Raw genomic sequence first — 13,906 nt, 5'->3', positions numbered from 1 at the left:
CGTTTGAAGGAAGTTAGGAAACGAAATGGTGGACATGTTGAGCATGGGCTCAGTTAGAACAAATCTCCATGGACGACTCTTCATTGTAGTATATGTTCCTTTCTGATTGTATTGTCAATAAAGTTTATATTCAAAAACAAAGTGGTAACACATTTCGTGCGCCACCCTGTAGAACAGAACTCCTTGCCTGATGGCTGCAGTGTTTTCACTGCAGAGCTCTTACGTGCTCTTGAGCACACGCCCAGACGAGTCATTTCTCCCGCCTACAATCTACCCTCGTCATCCCTTGGTGGCGACCATCCAGGAGTCCATCTATGCCCTGGAATGGTCCAGTTCAGTGCTGTTTGTCTGGACCCCAGGTCATGTCTGAATCCCAGGCAATGAACTTGCCGACAGGTTGGCCAAACTGGCTACGCGGAAACCGCTTCTGGAGTTTAGCATCTCGGAACCTGTCCTGCGTTCAGACTTACGCCACAGGGTTTATCGGCTTTGGGAGATGGAATGGCATAACTGTATGCACAAAAAACTGCTTGTCATTAAGCAGACTATGAATGTGTGGAAGTCTTCCATGCGGGCCTCTCACAGCGAATCAGTTGTCCTCTGCCGGCTCCGCATTGGCCACACTTGGGTGACCCATGGATACCTCCTGCGCCGTGAAGACCCGCCTCAGTGTCGGTGCGGCATCCTGTTGACAGTGGCCCATCTTCTGGTGCACTGTCCCACTTTGACTGCCCAGCGATGGAATCTTGGGTTACCAGACTCGTTGCCGCTAATTTTATCTGACAATGCCTCATTGGCTGATTTAGTTTTAAGTTCTAATTGTGAGGGTGGGTTTTATCATTTGATCTAAGTTTTAGCACATGTCCTTTGTCTCTCTGTTGGGGTGTATATGACCCAGGAGATCCGGGAAAAACTGAGGAATTGTTTAGAATTCCGAGAATTTTTCATTGTTTTAGATTTCAGTTAAATTTTTGTGATTCTGGCAGGTCAGAACCGATACTGAAACAAAGGATATTACTGTATCCTGCTACTGCAGAATAATACTGCTGCAACAAAACATGAATAAGAGAAAAAAAGAAAATAAAACTTAAGTTGTAAAGGAAATGCACTATATACAACAACAAAACACAGTTCTCATACAAGTGTCTGCCAACAGCTAAGTGTGTCAAAGGCTTTGGTAAGACTATGCAATGCTTTATAACAACAAATTGCCTCCGATGAACGTGATGTGACAACTGTTTAAGTTAGATTCGTTTGAGCAGTTGCAGGTGGGCTCTTGGGCATGTGCAGTTAATTCTGATTACAGACGTGTGGCTGGGTGCCACTATCTAGTATTTCCCCATTTCAGAAATATTGTAGATCCGGGGCTGATGCTCAGAGCAGTCTGAGTTGTGGTGGGAGGTGGATCGTCTCCACGTGACCTGTGTTCACGTTCAGTGATTTTGCTGTTCCTCTTTATTTATTGCTCTCACGTTAAATGAAAAACAAAATGGATTTTTGTGGTCGGGAGCTATCAAATGAATAAATATGTTTACATAATTATGGAAGGCTAAAATATGTTGTTAGTTTCAGATTTTATTTCCACCTTTCTGACTGTCGAGCATTAATCGCCTTGCAGAACAATGAAGTTATTTTTGTCGGTTTGCTAAAGAGATTTGGCTTTTATTAATATTTTCTGCTGAGGTAGTCACTTTATTTGAAATGAAGTGTTTAATTTCACACTATTGGCTAGTTCCAACTGTTGGCTGCATTTGAAGTGCACGTATGGTATTATGCCGTAATAACGAAACATGAGATAATCAGTACTGGTACTCCATGAAAATTTATCCTAATTTGGACATACGAATGTGCGCTTTAAGCCTAATTATGCATTTTAGTTTGGTTCGCGAAATTCTGATGCTCTTGAAGTATCCTCTGATGTCTTGTTTCTTTTATGACGTAAGATCTTTTAATGTTTTACATGTAAGAACATCGGGCTTCCTGCGTCATTGTAGCTGCGCAAGCGCGGTGACGCCTGTTATCTCGCACTCTCTGGCAACTGCTGAAATGAACCTTTTCTATCAGGTCACGGAAAAATGTTGCGAATGGTGGTTTGAAAAGCGTTGCATTCAAAGTAAATTTCCTTTTATGCAAGATGAACTATGTGCGAGTATGTATGATGAATTTCTTAACTCACAAAGCTTTTTACTCTCATTTATAAATCAACTCTTTGAGGAGACCATTTAGAAGAATTTAGAGCCCCGATCAGACATTTACATTGTTGTTAACAAATTGCTGGCTGATTTGTGTGATGTATCTTAAAGTGTAACACGTGCAAAAATGATCAACATTATATGTGGAAGCTTAGCTTTTCTTCCAGCTTATTAATCTTAGAGACCAATATTATATGTGAAAGCTATGTATATTAATTTAAACCATTAAGTTTTCTTAATTGAGTGTTCGCGCTACTTAAGAGTGATTATGCTGTTGACTGACTGCATCACGTGTCTTATGCTGTTATCAGCTGGTGAGATCACGTGACGTGAGCTATGACTGGCGTACAGAATTGCATCGCAATCTCGATTTCAGTGCTTCGGAAAGTAACATGTAGTGTTTAGTGGAATCGAATTTATACCTTTCTAATACGAAAATATGCAGCGTACATGCACGGCGAAAGTGTATTTTCACCCGGGAGAAAGTGTATTTTTAACCGGGAAATCTGGGAATTTTTTTTTCCCTTATCCACGTATACACCCTGTCTGTGTCCTCCACCCTAGTGCTTTTAGGGTGGAGGTTTTAATGTGTTGCAAAGTGGCTGGCTTCTCCTATTTATTCTCGTGGTCAGCCAGCCATGGTCATCTGCTTTGTTGTTTTACGCTCTTCATCCCGTTTCTTGTGTTTCTGTGGTTTTCTTGTTCCCCGTTTGTCCATTTACACTTTTGTTGCCCTTCATCGTTCTTATGATTTTTCCTTTCATTCCGTTTTTTGTTGTCAGTCTCATTTGTTTTATTCTCGCACTTGTGGCATTGTTTTATTCGGAACAAGGGAATGATGACCTCATAGTTTGGTCCCTTCTCCCCTCTTTTAATCCAACCAACCAACCATCCTCTGCTGTAGAGTGAGGGTTCATACGTGACCATGGGTATCTACCTGTATTTGTAAGGTTTCTGAAATTTCTTCGCATCATCTGTTTCTTTCAACTATTTCTCTTAACTTTCCACGTGAATGCTTTATTTCCCAGTGATGATTATGTGTGTAGGTGTGTTTTAATGAAATATTTGGAGGAAAAACTTGGTGAATGTAATCTCATGAGAAGAACAGAAACACCTTCCTTTTTAATGGTTTCCACTCCTACTCGCTTAGTGTATCTGTGACACTCTTCCTCCTATTTCATGCTATTACAAAATGGGCTACCCATCTTAGAACTTTTCGATGCCTCCACCCTCAGTCCTATCTCGTAAGGATCCCATTCTGCACAGCAATGCTATAGATGATGACAGACAAGTTTTATACATGTAGTCTCTACTAGATTTGTTGCATTTACTAAGTGTTCTGCCAATAAAACACACTCGTTGGTTCCTCTTTCCTGTGACATTTTCTATGCAGTGGTTCCAATTTAAGTTGTGTATATTTATAATCTGTAAGTATTTAGTTCATTCAATAGTCTTTAAATGTAACCAGGGGGAAATTGAGGATGGAGTAGCAACAATATTATTAATAGGATAGATTGCTACTCACCATTTACAGCAGATGTTGGGTCGCCGATAAGCACAACAAATGACTGCTATACATTTGAGCTTTCAGCACATTCACACAAGCACAATTCACACACACATTCTAACATTCTGACAACTTAAAGTGTTAGTGTGGATCTGGGTTATATTCGACTTATTTTCTCAAACCACCTTCCACTTCTTTATGAGATGACTTACTTGGAATTTGCAGCCACTCCTCTTTACTGAATAGCTGGGTGATGGAAGCCCTCTTGGCTTTTTCTCCGTCAAATACGCTAGGTACAGGAATTTTTAGACTCTTTCTACTTATGAAATTAGTAGACATACAAACTTTAGTTTTCGTCAACTAATGATGTATTTGACTTCCATACACAATAAAAATCTCATTTTCCACATGAATATGTAACTTCCTGCAACTCTCGTACAGTCAGACATTAGAAACAAATTGAGTTACAGCTAAAAGAAAGTTGGCTTGGACACCACGACCTTCCTTAACATCAATCATAAAATGAGTCTTGCCTCTAACAAGTTTGTGTCTAGAGTCTACAAGAGTACATTTTCAACTGTTCTTGTTTTAATAACAGTATTCAATGACACAATAAGTACAGAGCTGCATATAAACTCCATGGTTCTTCCTTACACACTCACTTAAACGGATTGCCCCGACAGGTACTTGTTGGTGCCGTCCGACTGCATTGTCTACTTTCTTCCCGCGACTGATTTTATACCTGCACACACAAACCTGTGACACGCAACTGGTAGTATTCTACCATCCCACACTCATATCCAGAATATCCTGTGTTCGAGACAGTAGAAGGCTGAGTGGTTCTAGAATTTACAGAGAAATTCTCGAATCGCTACAACATGGTTACTATGTCTGGCCATTGAGGCTGCACTTTGTACACCTGCTGCACTTGATAGTGAAAAGCAATCTGCGAGCAGTGGGGTAAGGAGGGGCTGGGGCAGGCAGGCGGAGGGTAGCAGGTTAGGGGTGGGGTAAGGTGCAGTGCTGCTTGTGAGAGCGTGTAGGGACATGGTGGGGTTGATAGGTTCAGTCAGGAGGTTTGAGGGGGAGGCCTGGAGAAGGGGATTGGAAAAGGGGAGAAAGACTAGTCGGTGGAATGGTGGAATAGAGGCTGTGTAGTGCTGGAATAGGAACAGGGAAGTGGGTAGGTGGGTGAAGGACAGGGGCTAGCGATGGTTGAGCGCAGGGGGTTTTGGGAACGTAGGATATGTTGCAAGGAGTTCACACTTCTGCAATTCAGAAAAGCTGGTGTTGGTAGGAAGGATCCGGAAGACGTAGGCTGTGAAGTAGTCATTGAAGTGAAGCAAGTTGTGGTACGCTGCATGTTCAGAAGCCGGGTTATCCAGCTCTCTTGGCCTCTGACAAACTGTGGCCAAGGGACATCTGGACCCTAAAATTTCTAGATGTTCTAAATGTGATATTTCACATACAGTTCACTCTCAAATGTCTCTTACATTAATGCAACAACTGCAGTTGTGAGATTTTTGCCATTGACAATTCTCACGTACAGTATCAGAGAAGGAGAATATCTCAGGAATGAAGTGAAGTGTTATTCACAAAATCTCATTACATGGAAGTCTAGCAGTGGCAGATTCTTATTCAAATGCCATGGCAATTAAAATTGGCAACATTACTTTTACCCACTCTGAAAATCACAACCAGCTTCCAAATACCAGGTGACACACCACATGCATGGTATCGGCAGTTCACAACAATGCCACCATGAATGAAATGTTCTCTCTGCAACAGTGTGTGCAACTGACATGAAACTTCCTGGAAGATTAAAACTGTGTGCCGGATCCAGACTCGAACTCTACAGAGTGAAAATTTCATTCTGGAAACGTACCCCAGGCTGTGGCTAAGCAATGTCTCTGCAGTACACTTTCTTCCAGAAGTAAAGCTGTGGGTATGGGTTGTGAGTTGTACTTGGGTAGCTCAGTCAGTAGAGCACGTGTCCCAAAAGGCAGAGGTCTCGAGTTTGAGTCACAGTCTGGCATGCACTTTTAATCTGTCAGGAAGTTTCACACCACCATGGTTGGCATTTGCCTGTAATTCGAAAAGTTGACAGGGGGATGCTCTTTCAGAGGGATCTCGAGCCAAGTGCTATGAATAGAATCAACATGGTGCCAGAAAACAAGTACATGCTATTGCCAATACTTATCACAATTTACATTGTCTGCAGTTGGCCAAAACCCACAAGATCTGCCAGTTCTACAGGAAATGGCAAAAACTGCGACAACTCATTAGCTAAGTTTTGGAGCCCATTATGAATGTGCTGTGGCTGAGAATAATATTATAGACCGGATTGGTGACATGTGCAAGCTTGTTTCATCTTTAATACATCAGGCTGATGAGGACAACTTTGTATAGATGGTACACCATTCATTCAAGATGGAATTATCCACTCCTTCAATTGAGTGAGTGACATTTAGAATCATCCAGCGGAACAGATGATTTGAGAGATTTGACTGAAAAAGCCTGTCGCATGTGATGCTTAACATTTACCCATCAATCTTGATCGTTAAGATGAGTGGTTCTGTGGTGTCACCGCCAAACACCACACTTGCTAGGTGGTAGCCTTTAAATCGGCCGCGGTCCGTTAGTATACGTCGGACCCGCGTGTCGCCACTATCAGTGATTGCAGACCGAGTGCCGCCACACGGCAGGTCTAGAGAGACTTCCTAGCACTCGCCCCAGTTGTACAGCCGACTTTGCTAGCGATGGTTCACTGACAAAATACGCTCTCATTTGCCGAGACGATAGTAAACGTAGCCTTCAGCTACATCATTTGCTACGACCTAGCAAGGCGCCATTACCAGTTACTATTGATGCTGTAAAACATGTACCGTCAAGAGCGATGTTCACCATTTATGGATTAAAGTTAAGTATTCCACAGCTACATCCTTTTATGCTAGTCTAATTTCCTTGACCTGTTCCAGACCTCACGCCAGCCTGCGTGAGCTAAAACGCATGCCTTTCGGCTTCCTCTCAAAACAGGATTGGCTCTCTTGCCAATCCACAACAGGTTCAAAGTTGACTCTGAGATTAGATTGGCCAGATAAAACATAATTCGAGAGGACCAGATTATGATAAGAGTAACACTGCAGTGTTCATCCACGAAACCAGTTCCAGCAGTTGAGGGTACTGTTCCAGCAGTTAAGGGTACTGCCTACAGTATGACCTCTACTCCATCACATGGCAACAAGCATAAAACTATTAGGTTGCTCACGTCACTTTGCTCCTTACCAAGATCATCACCTAAAATGTTGTATGTCAGGAAATTTTTCACAGATCCAAACATCTTAGTGCTGATACTACAGCATGGGGCTGTCAATCCACAAACAGAAATAGTGCCGCAATTCTTTCACTAATAGAAGAAACAACCTTTCACCTACGATTATACCTTCACCTTATTGTACAAACACAGCTGTTTATATTTCTGTTTGCACTCAATCTCTTTTTGTCTGGTTTGTGACTGGTAAGTCTCAAAAGACACTATGGGGATGGAGCAGTATGTCATTATTTTGAAAACACACAGGCAATGTTCTGTGAGAGACCTGACTACGAAGGTTATTCAACCAAGCCACAAGGGGAAACAAACAACTTCCCTCTCCATGCTGTTGGATGTAAGACAGCTTGAGGGATGCACTGGAAACAGCTTCTATGACCTTGCCAAGTAAAACTATCAAGAGCCCCTGCAGCATTCTGTGTTATGACATTCTGAAACTTTCAGTGCTCTTCGGCTATTGCTTTAAGATGATCTATGTTAAGAAAATCTAGATGGCAGCCCACACATGAAATTTAAAAAGATAAGAAAATTTTTGAAACGGTAAAAAAAAAAAAAAAAAAAAAAAAAAATAATAATAATATTGTGACTGGAAGTTGTTAATGTTTTGCTCTCCACTCCTGTTTTAACATGACATTTACAGTGCATTTAAAATTAGCTGCGACTTTTGACGTTTGGCTGACCAGAGGATGACGTGACGCCATTGCCCAGGTAACACCAGTGGCAAGCCAGCTTTTCTACCCTGCTGCCTCTGGTTCGGCTAATAGAAAGTGCCCCTGTTGCCACACCATGAACAAACTATACGATGTGGTGTCACACATTAGATGCATCAACATTTGTCAGCTCTCATTGTAAGCTTGTATATTTTCTGGCGTTGAAGAAGTGTTTCGTAGCCATCGGGTATTGTGAACAACTGTTTTGTGTTGGTGTTGCATTAATAACAACAGTACAGTACATATGAATACGAGATCTGCAATAAAAGTGTCATTCAAGAATACATTCACTGGCTGTGAAGATAACATTCTGCTGCAAAACATTCCTATGAATTCGACAGTAGTATTGGACAAAACACCACACCACTCTGTTGCGATGCATAAAGCTCCAACAAAGCAGTGGAGGAAAATGGATATTTTGCTCTGGGTATGAAGAAATGTTCCGTGAGATAAAGTTGAACCTAGAATGTAATTAATGGAACTTGTAGTGTTGTACAAGCCAAAACTTCATGTTACTAGGTCGACGAAGTGGCTAACTGTTAAGGGATAGTTTGATGAGGCTTCCTTCATATCATGTTCATTTAAATCTGACAGAATATATGACCCTAGTCAAAAAGTAATGTGGCAAAAAACAAAAAGAAGTTTATACTCACTGAGGTTGAAATGCTGTCAAAAGAAACCATTGCAAATGTTACATGATAGGACTAGTCTTGAGTTGCCGGCTATACCAAGAAGGTTGGTGAGGAGACGTTGATTCATGAAGGACTGTGACGAGTTTTGAGTAATACTAAATTCTCTTGTTGCCATGTTAAAATCTGTTTCTTTTGTCAAAACACAGCAGAGCTTAGAAATATTCGTCTCACTAACATCCTAATGCAGTTGAAATTGCTACATAGTCCTTAAATAGTGTATTAAGAAACTAACAACTTAGTTCAAGCCAGGTCAATTATTTTTGAAACAGCCTATTCTCAGTATAAAAATAAACTTACAACTTAATTCATGTTGCTCCAAAACTCACAGTAATTCTCATTTCACGAGCTGCCGATGGCCCTCAATAATCAAATTATTTCATTGAAAAAATCTGTAGTCATTTGAATAGCACGGTAGATATGGAAGTTTCTCAAATCAATCAAATGGCAAAACACTTGTCTTGTGTGCTATCATTTCCCAAGATATTGGTTCGATATCTCAAACCATTTATAAGATATGAGGATTTATGAATATTTCATTCTTGTTTTTTCACTGGGAAAAAAGTTCATGACGGAGTGCTTGACGTACACTCCGTTTTCTCAAGACTAGAAACAGACACCAATATCCTTCCAAGTTTAAAAAGTAATTCATTTTATCATCTACTCTTAAAAGGTAGCAACATGTAACCTAACACGCACCAAACACAAGTACATATTGATCCCTTTTTTTTTTTCCCGCTGCAAACTTGAAGAACTTCCTGCAGTAGTTTACCTATGAAAAACCACAATAACTATGGTGATTAACAAAATGATAGGCGGTTATAAGATGTGCCAGAATGAGTTTATTTTCCGAATAGTTTCTTTAAAATCATTTGAGAAAGATGGCAGATTATCTGGCTTGCGCGGCTTGCTGTTCACGCAGTCAAGCGTCCATGGCAGATTCCACGCCGGGTAGCCCTGGCATTATACTGTGGTCACCTGCTGACACCCAGCACACGCTGGCAACTATGCTTCCCTGCACTCACTGCATATTGAACTGTCAAAAGTCACAACTTATTTAAAATGCATTGTAGAAACAAAATATGTTCACATTGGAGGTATAGTTACAAATAAAACAGAAGAAATTGTGGACATTTTTGCCCCACCATCTGTTAACCCTCAATCAGTTTCATTGTATCTCAGTTGAACTGAGAGGGGTGAGCCATCAAGATTCAGGTTTGCCATGATTTTTGTGAACTACACAAGCTGTTGTTTGGATGTTTTCTCAAAATGAGCATGTCCATTTTCCTTCCCCAGTCCAAGCTTGCATTACCTCTCATAGGATCTTATCAACGTTAAATCCTAATCGTCTTTCCTTCTCACAGTCGAAGATCACTTTTGATGCTCTCCCATTAATATCAACGAACTTCAACTGGCAGTCAGGCAAACGAAAATCACCACCTCCAGGATTGACAATTGTTACTTGAGGGGGACCATATTTTGCATCTGCAGCATTCCACCTGCTGTGCATTCTCAATTATTTACACCCAAAATGTCAAAATATCACTGTCTAAAAAGGTTGGTTTATTGTACTGTTTACAATAGCCATACTAAAACTTTGAGAAATTACTATATGATTGATTACTAAAATGTACATAATATGTTAGCATCAAAATGTAATAAAATGGTAATGGATTGTGTCAGTGTTTTAAAAGTGTACAGATAATTTTATAAGACAGTCTGTGTGTGTTATTCATTAAATAATTTGCGAAGCCTCGTGGATTTTATGGAAATTCAGACAAATAAATAATTTCAGGCTCTGTCTCAGGCTGATACTGATCTTCGGCCTGACATGGCTGCTTGTCCTGTTCCAGAGGTTGCCCCTCAGTCTGCAAGATCCGGGCAGTCGCAGAGGGTGGGCTTACTGGTAGTTGGGAGCTCCAACGTCAGGCGCGTAATGGGGCCCCTTAGGGAAATGGCAGCAAGAGAGGGGAAGAAAACCAATGTGCACTCCGTGTGCATACCGGGGGGAGTCATTCCAGATGTGGAAAGGGTCCTTCCGGATGCCATGAAGGGTACAGGGTGCACCCATCTGCAGGTGGTCGCTCATGTCGGCACCAATGATGTGTGTCGCTATGGATCGGAGGAAATCCTCTCTGGCTTCCGGCGGCTATCTGCTTTGGTGACGACTGCCAGTCTCGCTAGCGGGATGAAAGCAGAGCTCACCATCTGCAGCATCGTCGACAGGACTGACTGCGGACCTTTGGTACAGAGCCGAGTGGAGGGTCTGAATCAGAGGCTGAGACGGTTCTGCGACCGTGTGGGCTGCAGATTCCTCGACTTGCGCCATAGGGTGGTGGGGTTTCGGGTTCCGCTGGATAGGTCAGGAGTCCACTACACGCAACAAGCGGCTACACGGGTAGCAGGGGTTGTGTGGCGTGGGCTGGGCGGTTTTTTAGGTTAGATGGCCTTGGGCAAGTACAGAAAGGGCAACAGCCTCAACGGGTGCGGGGCAAAGTCAGGACATGCGGGGACCAAGCAGCAATCGGTATTGTAATTGTCAACTGTCGAAGCTGCGTTGGTAAAGTACCGGAACTTCAAGCGCTGATAGAAAGCACCGAAGCTGAAATCGTTATAGGTACAGAAAGCTGGCTTAAGCCAGAGATAAATTCTGCCGAAATTTTTACAAAGGTACAGACGGTGTTTAGAAAGGATAGATTGCATGCAACCGGTGGTGGAGTGTTCATCGCTGTTAGTAGTAGTTTATCCTGTAGTGAAGTAGAAGTGGATAGTTCCTGCGAATTATTATGGGTGGAGGTTACACTAAACAACCGAACTAGGTTAATAATTGGCTCCTTTTACTGACCTCCCGACTCAGCAGCATTAGTGGCAGAACAACTGAGAGAAAATTTGGAATACATTTCACATAAATTTTCTCAGCATGTTATAGTCTTAGGTGGAGATTTCAATTTACCAGATATAGACTGGGACACTCAGATGTTTAGGACGCGTGGTAGGGACAGAGCATCGAGTGACATTATACTGAGTGCACTATCCGAAAATTACCTCGAGCAATTAAACAGAGAACCGACTCGTGGAGATAACATATTGGACCTACTGATAACAAACAGACCCGAACTTTTCGAATCTGTATGTACAGAACAGGGAATCAGTGATCATAAGGCCGTTGCAGCATTCCTGAATATGGAAGTTAATAGGAATATAAAAAAAGGGAGGAAGGTTTATCTGTTTAGCAAGAGTAATAGAAGGCAGATTTCAGACTACCTAACAGATCAAAACGAAAATTTCTGTTCCGACACTGACAATGTTGAGTGTTTATGGAAAAAGTTCAAGGCAATCGTAAAATGCGTTTTAGACAGGTACGTGCCGAGTAAAACTGTGAGGGACGGGAAAAACCCACTGTGGTACAACAACAATGTTAGGAAACTACTGCGAAAGCAAAGAGAGCTCCACTCCAAGTTTAAACGCAGCCAAAACCTCTCAGACAAACAGAAGCTAAACGATGTCAAAGTTAGCGTAAAGAGGGCTATGCGTGAAGCGTTCATTGAATTCGAAAGTAAAATTCTATGTACCGACTTGACAGAAAATCCTAGGAAGTTCTGGTCTTACGTTAAATCAGTAAGTGGCTCGAAACAGCATATCCAGACACTACGGGATGATGATGGCATTGAAACAGAGGATGACACGCGTAAAGCTGAAATACTAAACACCTTTTTCCAAAGCTGTTTCACAGAGGAAGACCGCACTGCAGTTCCTTCTCTAAATCCTCGCACAAACGAAAAAATGGCTGACATCGAAATAAGTGTCCAAGGAATAGAAAAGCAACTGGAATCACTCAATAGAGGAAAGTCCACTGGACCTGACGGGATACCAATTCGATTCTACACAGAGTACGCGAAAGAACTTGCCCCCCTTCTAACAGCCGTGTACCGCAAGTCTCTAGAGGAACGGAGGGTTCCAAATGATTGGAAAAGAGCACAGATAGTCCCAGTCTTCAAGAAGGGTCGTCGAGCAGATGCGCAAAACTATAGACCTATATCTCTTACGTCAATCTCTTGTAGAATTTTAGAACATGTTTTTTGCTCGCGTATCACGTCATTTCTGGAAACCCAGAATCTACTATGTAGGAATCAACATGGATTCCGGAAACAGCGATCGTGTGAGACCCAACTCGCCTTATTTGTTCATGAGACCCAGAAAATATTAGATACAGGCTCCCAGGTAGATGCTATTTTTCTTGACTTCCGGAAGGCGTTCGATACAGTTCCGCACTGTCGCCTGATAAACAAAGTAAGAGCCTACGGAATATCAGACCAGCTGTGTGGCTGGATTGAAGAGTTTTTAGCAAACAGAACACAGCATGTTGTTATCAATGGAGAGACGTCTACAGACGTTAAAGTAACCTCTGGCGTGCCACAGGGGAGTGTTATGGGACCATTGCTTTTCACAATATATATAAATGACTTAGTAGATAGTGTCGGAAGTTCCATGCGGCTTTTCGCGGATGATGCTGTAGTATACAGAGAAGTTGCTGCATTAGAAAATTGTAGCGAAATACAGGAAGATCTGCAGCGGATAGGCACTTGGTGCAGGGAGTGGCAACTGACCCTTAACATAGACAAATGTAATGTATTGCGAATACATAGAAAGAAGGATCCTTTATTGTATGATTATATGATAGCGGAACAAACACTGGTAGCAGTTACTTCTGTAAAATATCTGGGAGTATGCGTGCGGAACGATTTGAAGTGGAATGATCATATAAAACTAATTGTTGGTAAGGCGGGTACCAGGTTGAGATTCATTGGGAGAGTGCTTAGAAAATGTAGTCCATCAACAAAGGAGGTGGCTTACAAAACACTCGTTCGACCTATACTTGAGTATTGCTCATCAGTGTGGGATCCGTACCAGGTCGGGTTGACGGAGGAGATAGAGAAGATCCAAAGAAGAGCGGCGCGTTTCGTCACTGGGTTATTTGGTAACCGTGATAGCGTTACGGAGATGTTTAATAAACTCAAGTGGCAGACTCTGCAAGAGAGGCGCTCTGCATCGCGGTGTAGCTTGCTCGCCAGGTTTCGAGAGGATGCGTTTCTGGATGAGGTATCGAATATATTGCTTCCCCCTACTTATACTTCCCGAGGAGATCACGAATGTAAAATTAGAGAGATTAGAGCGCGCACGGAGGCTTTCAGACAGTCGTTCTTCCCGCGAACCATACGCGACTGGAACAGGAAAGGGAGGTAATGACAGTGGCACGTAAAGTGCCCTCCGCCACACACCTTTGGGTGGCTTGCGGAGTATCAATGTAGATGTAGATGTAGAACCACATTTCAGAGTTCTGATCGACCAGATAGTTATGAACAGATAGTGTTGTAAGTATCTTTTGAATATAGACCTACACACACAACTTTTCACATTCCGTAATCTAATAAATTAATGTCAGTATTTGCTTTTACAGCATAGTAAAACCGTAAGTGAAT

General features: G+C 42.1%; 1 protein-coding gene across 1 annotated transcript in view; it reads left to right on the top strand.

Annotated features, from left to right (window-relative positions):
- The window catches only part of LOC124612375 (BRISC and BRCA1-A complex member 2-like), a 57,841-nt gene that overhangs the window by 17,224 nt on the left and 26,711 nt on the right, over positions 1–13,906 (top strand). The gene's annotated exons all lie outside the window — the stretch shown is intronic.

The sequence above is a fragment of the Schistocerca americana genome, chromosome 1, assembly GCF_021461395.2.
Source record: "Schistocerca americana isolate TAMUIC-IGC-003095 chromosome 1, iqSchAmer2.1, whole genome shotgun sequence".
In the NCBI taxonomy this organism is placed as follows: Eukaryota; Metazoa; Arthropoda; class Insecta; order Orthoptera; family Acrididae; genus Schistocerca; species Schistocerca americana.
The sequence above is the reverse complement of the archived record's forward strand: the minus strand, read 5'-3'. Positions and strand labels throughout refer to the sequence as shown.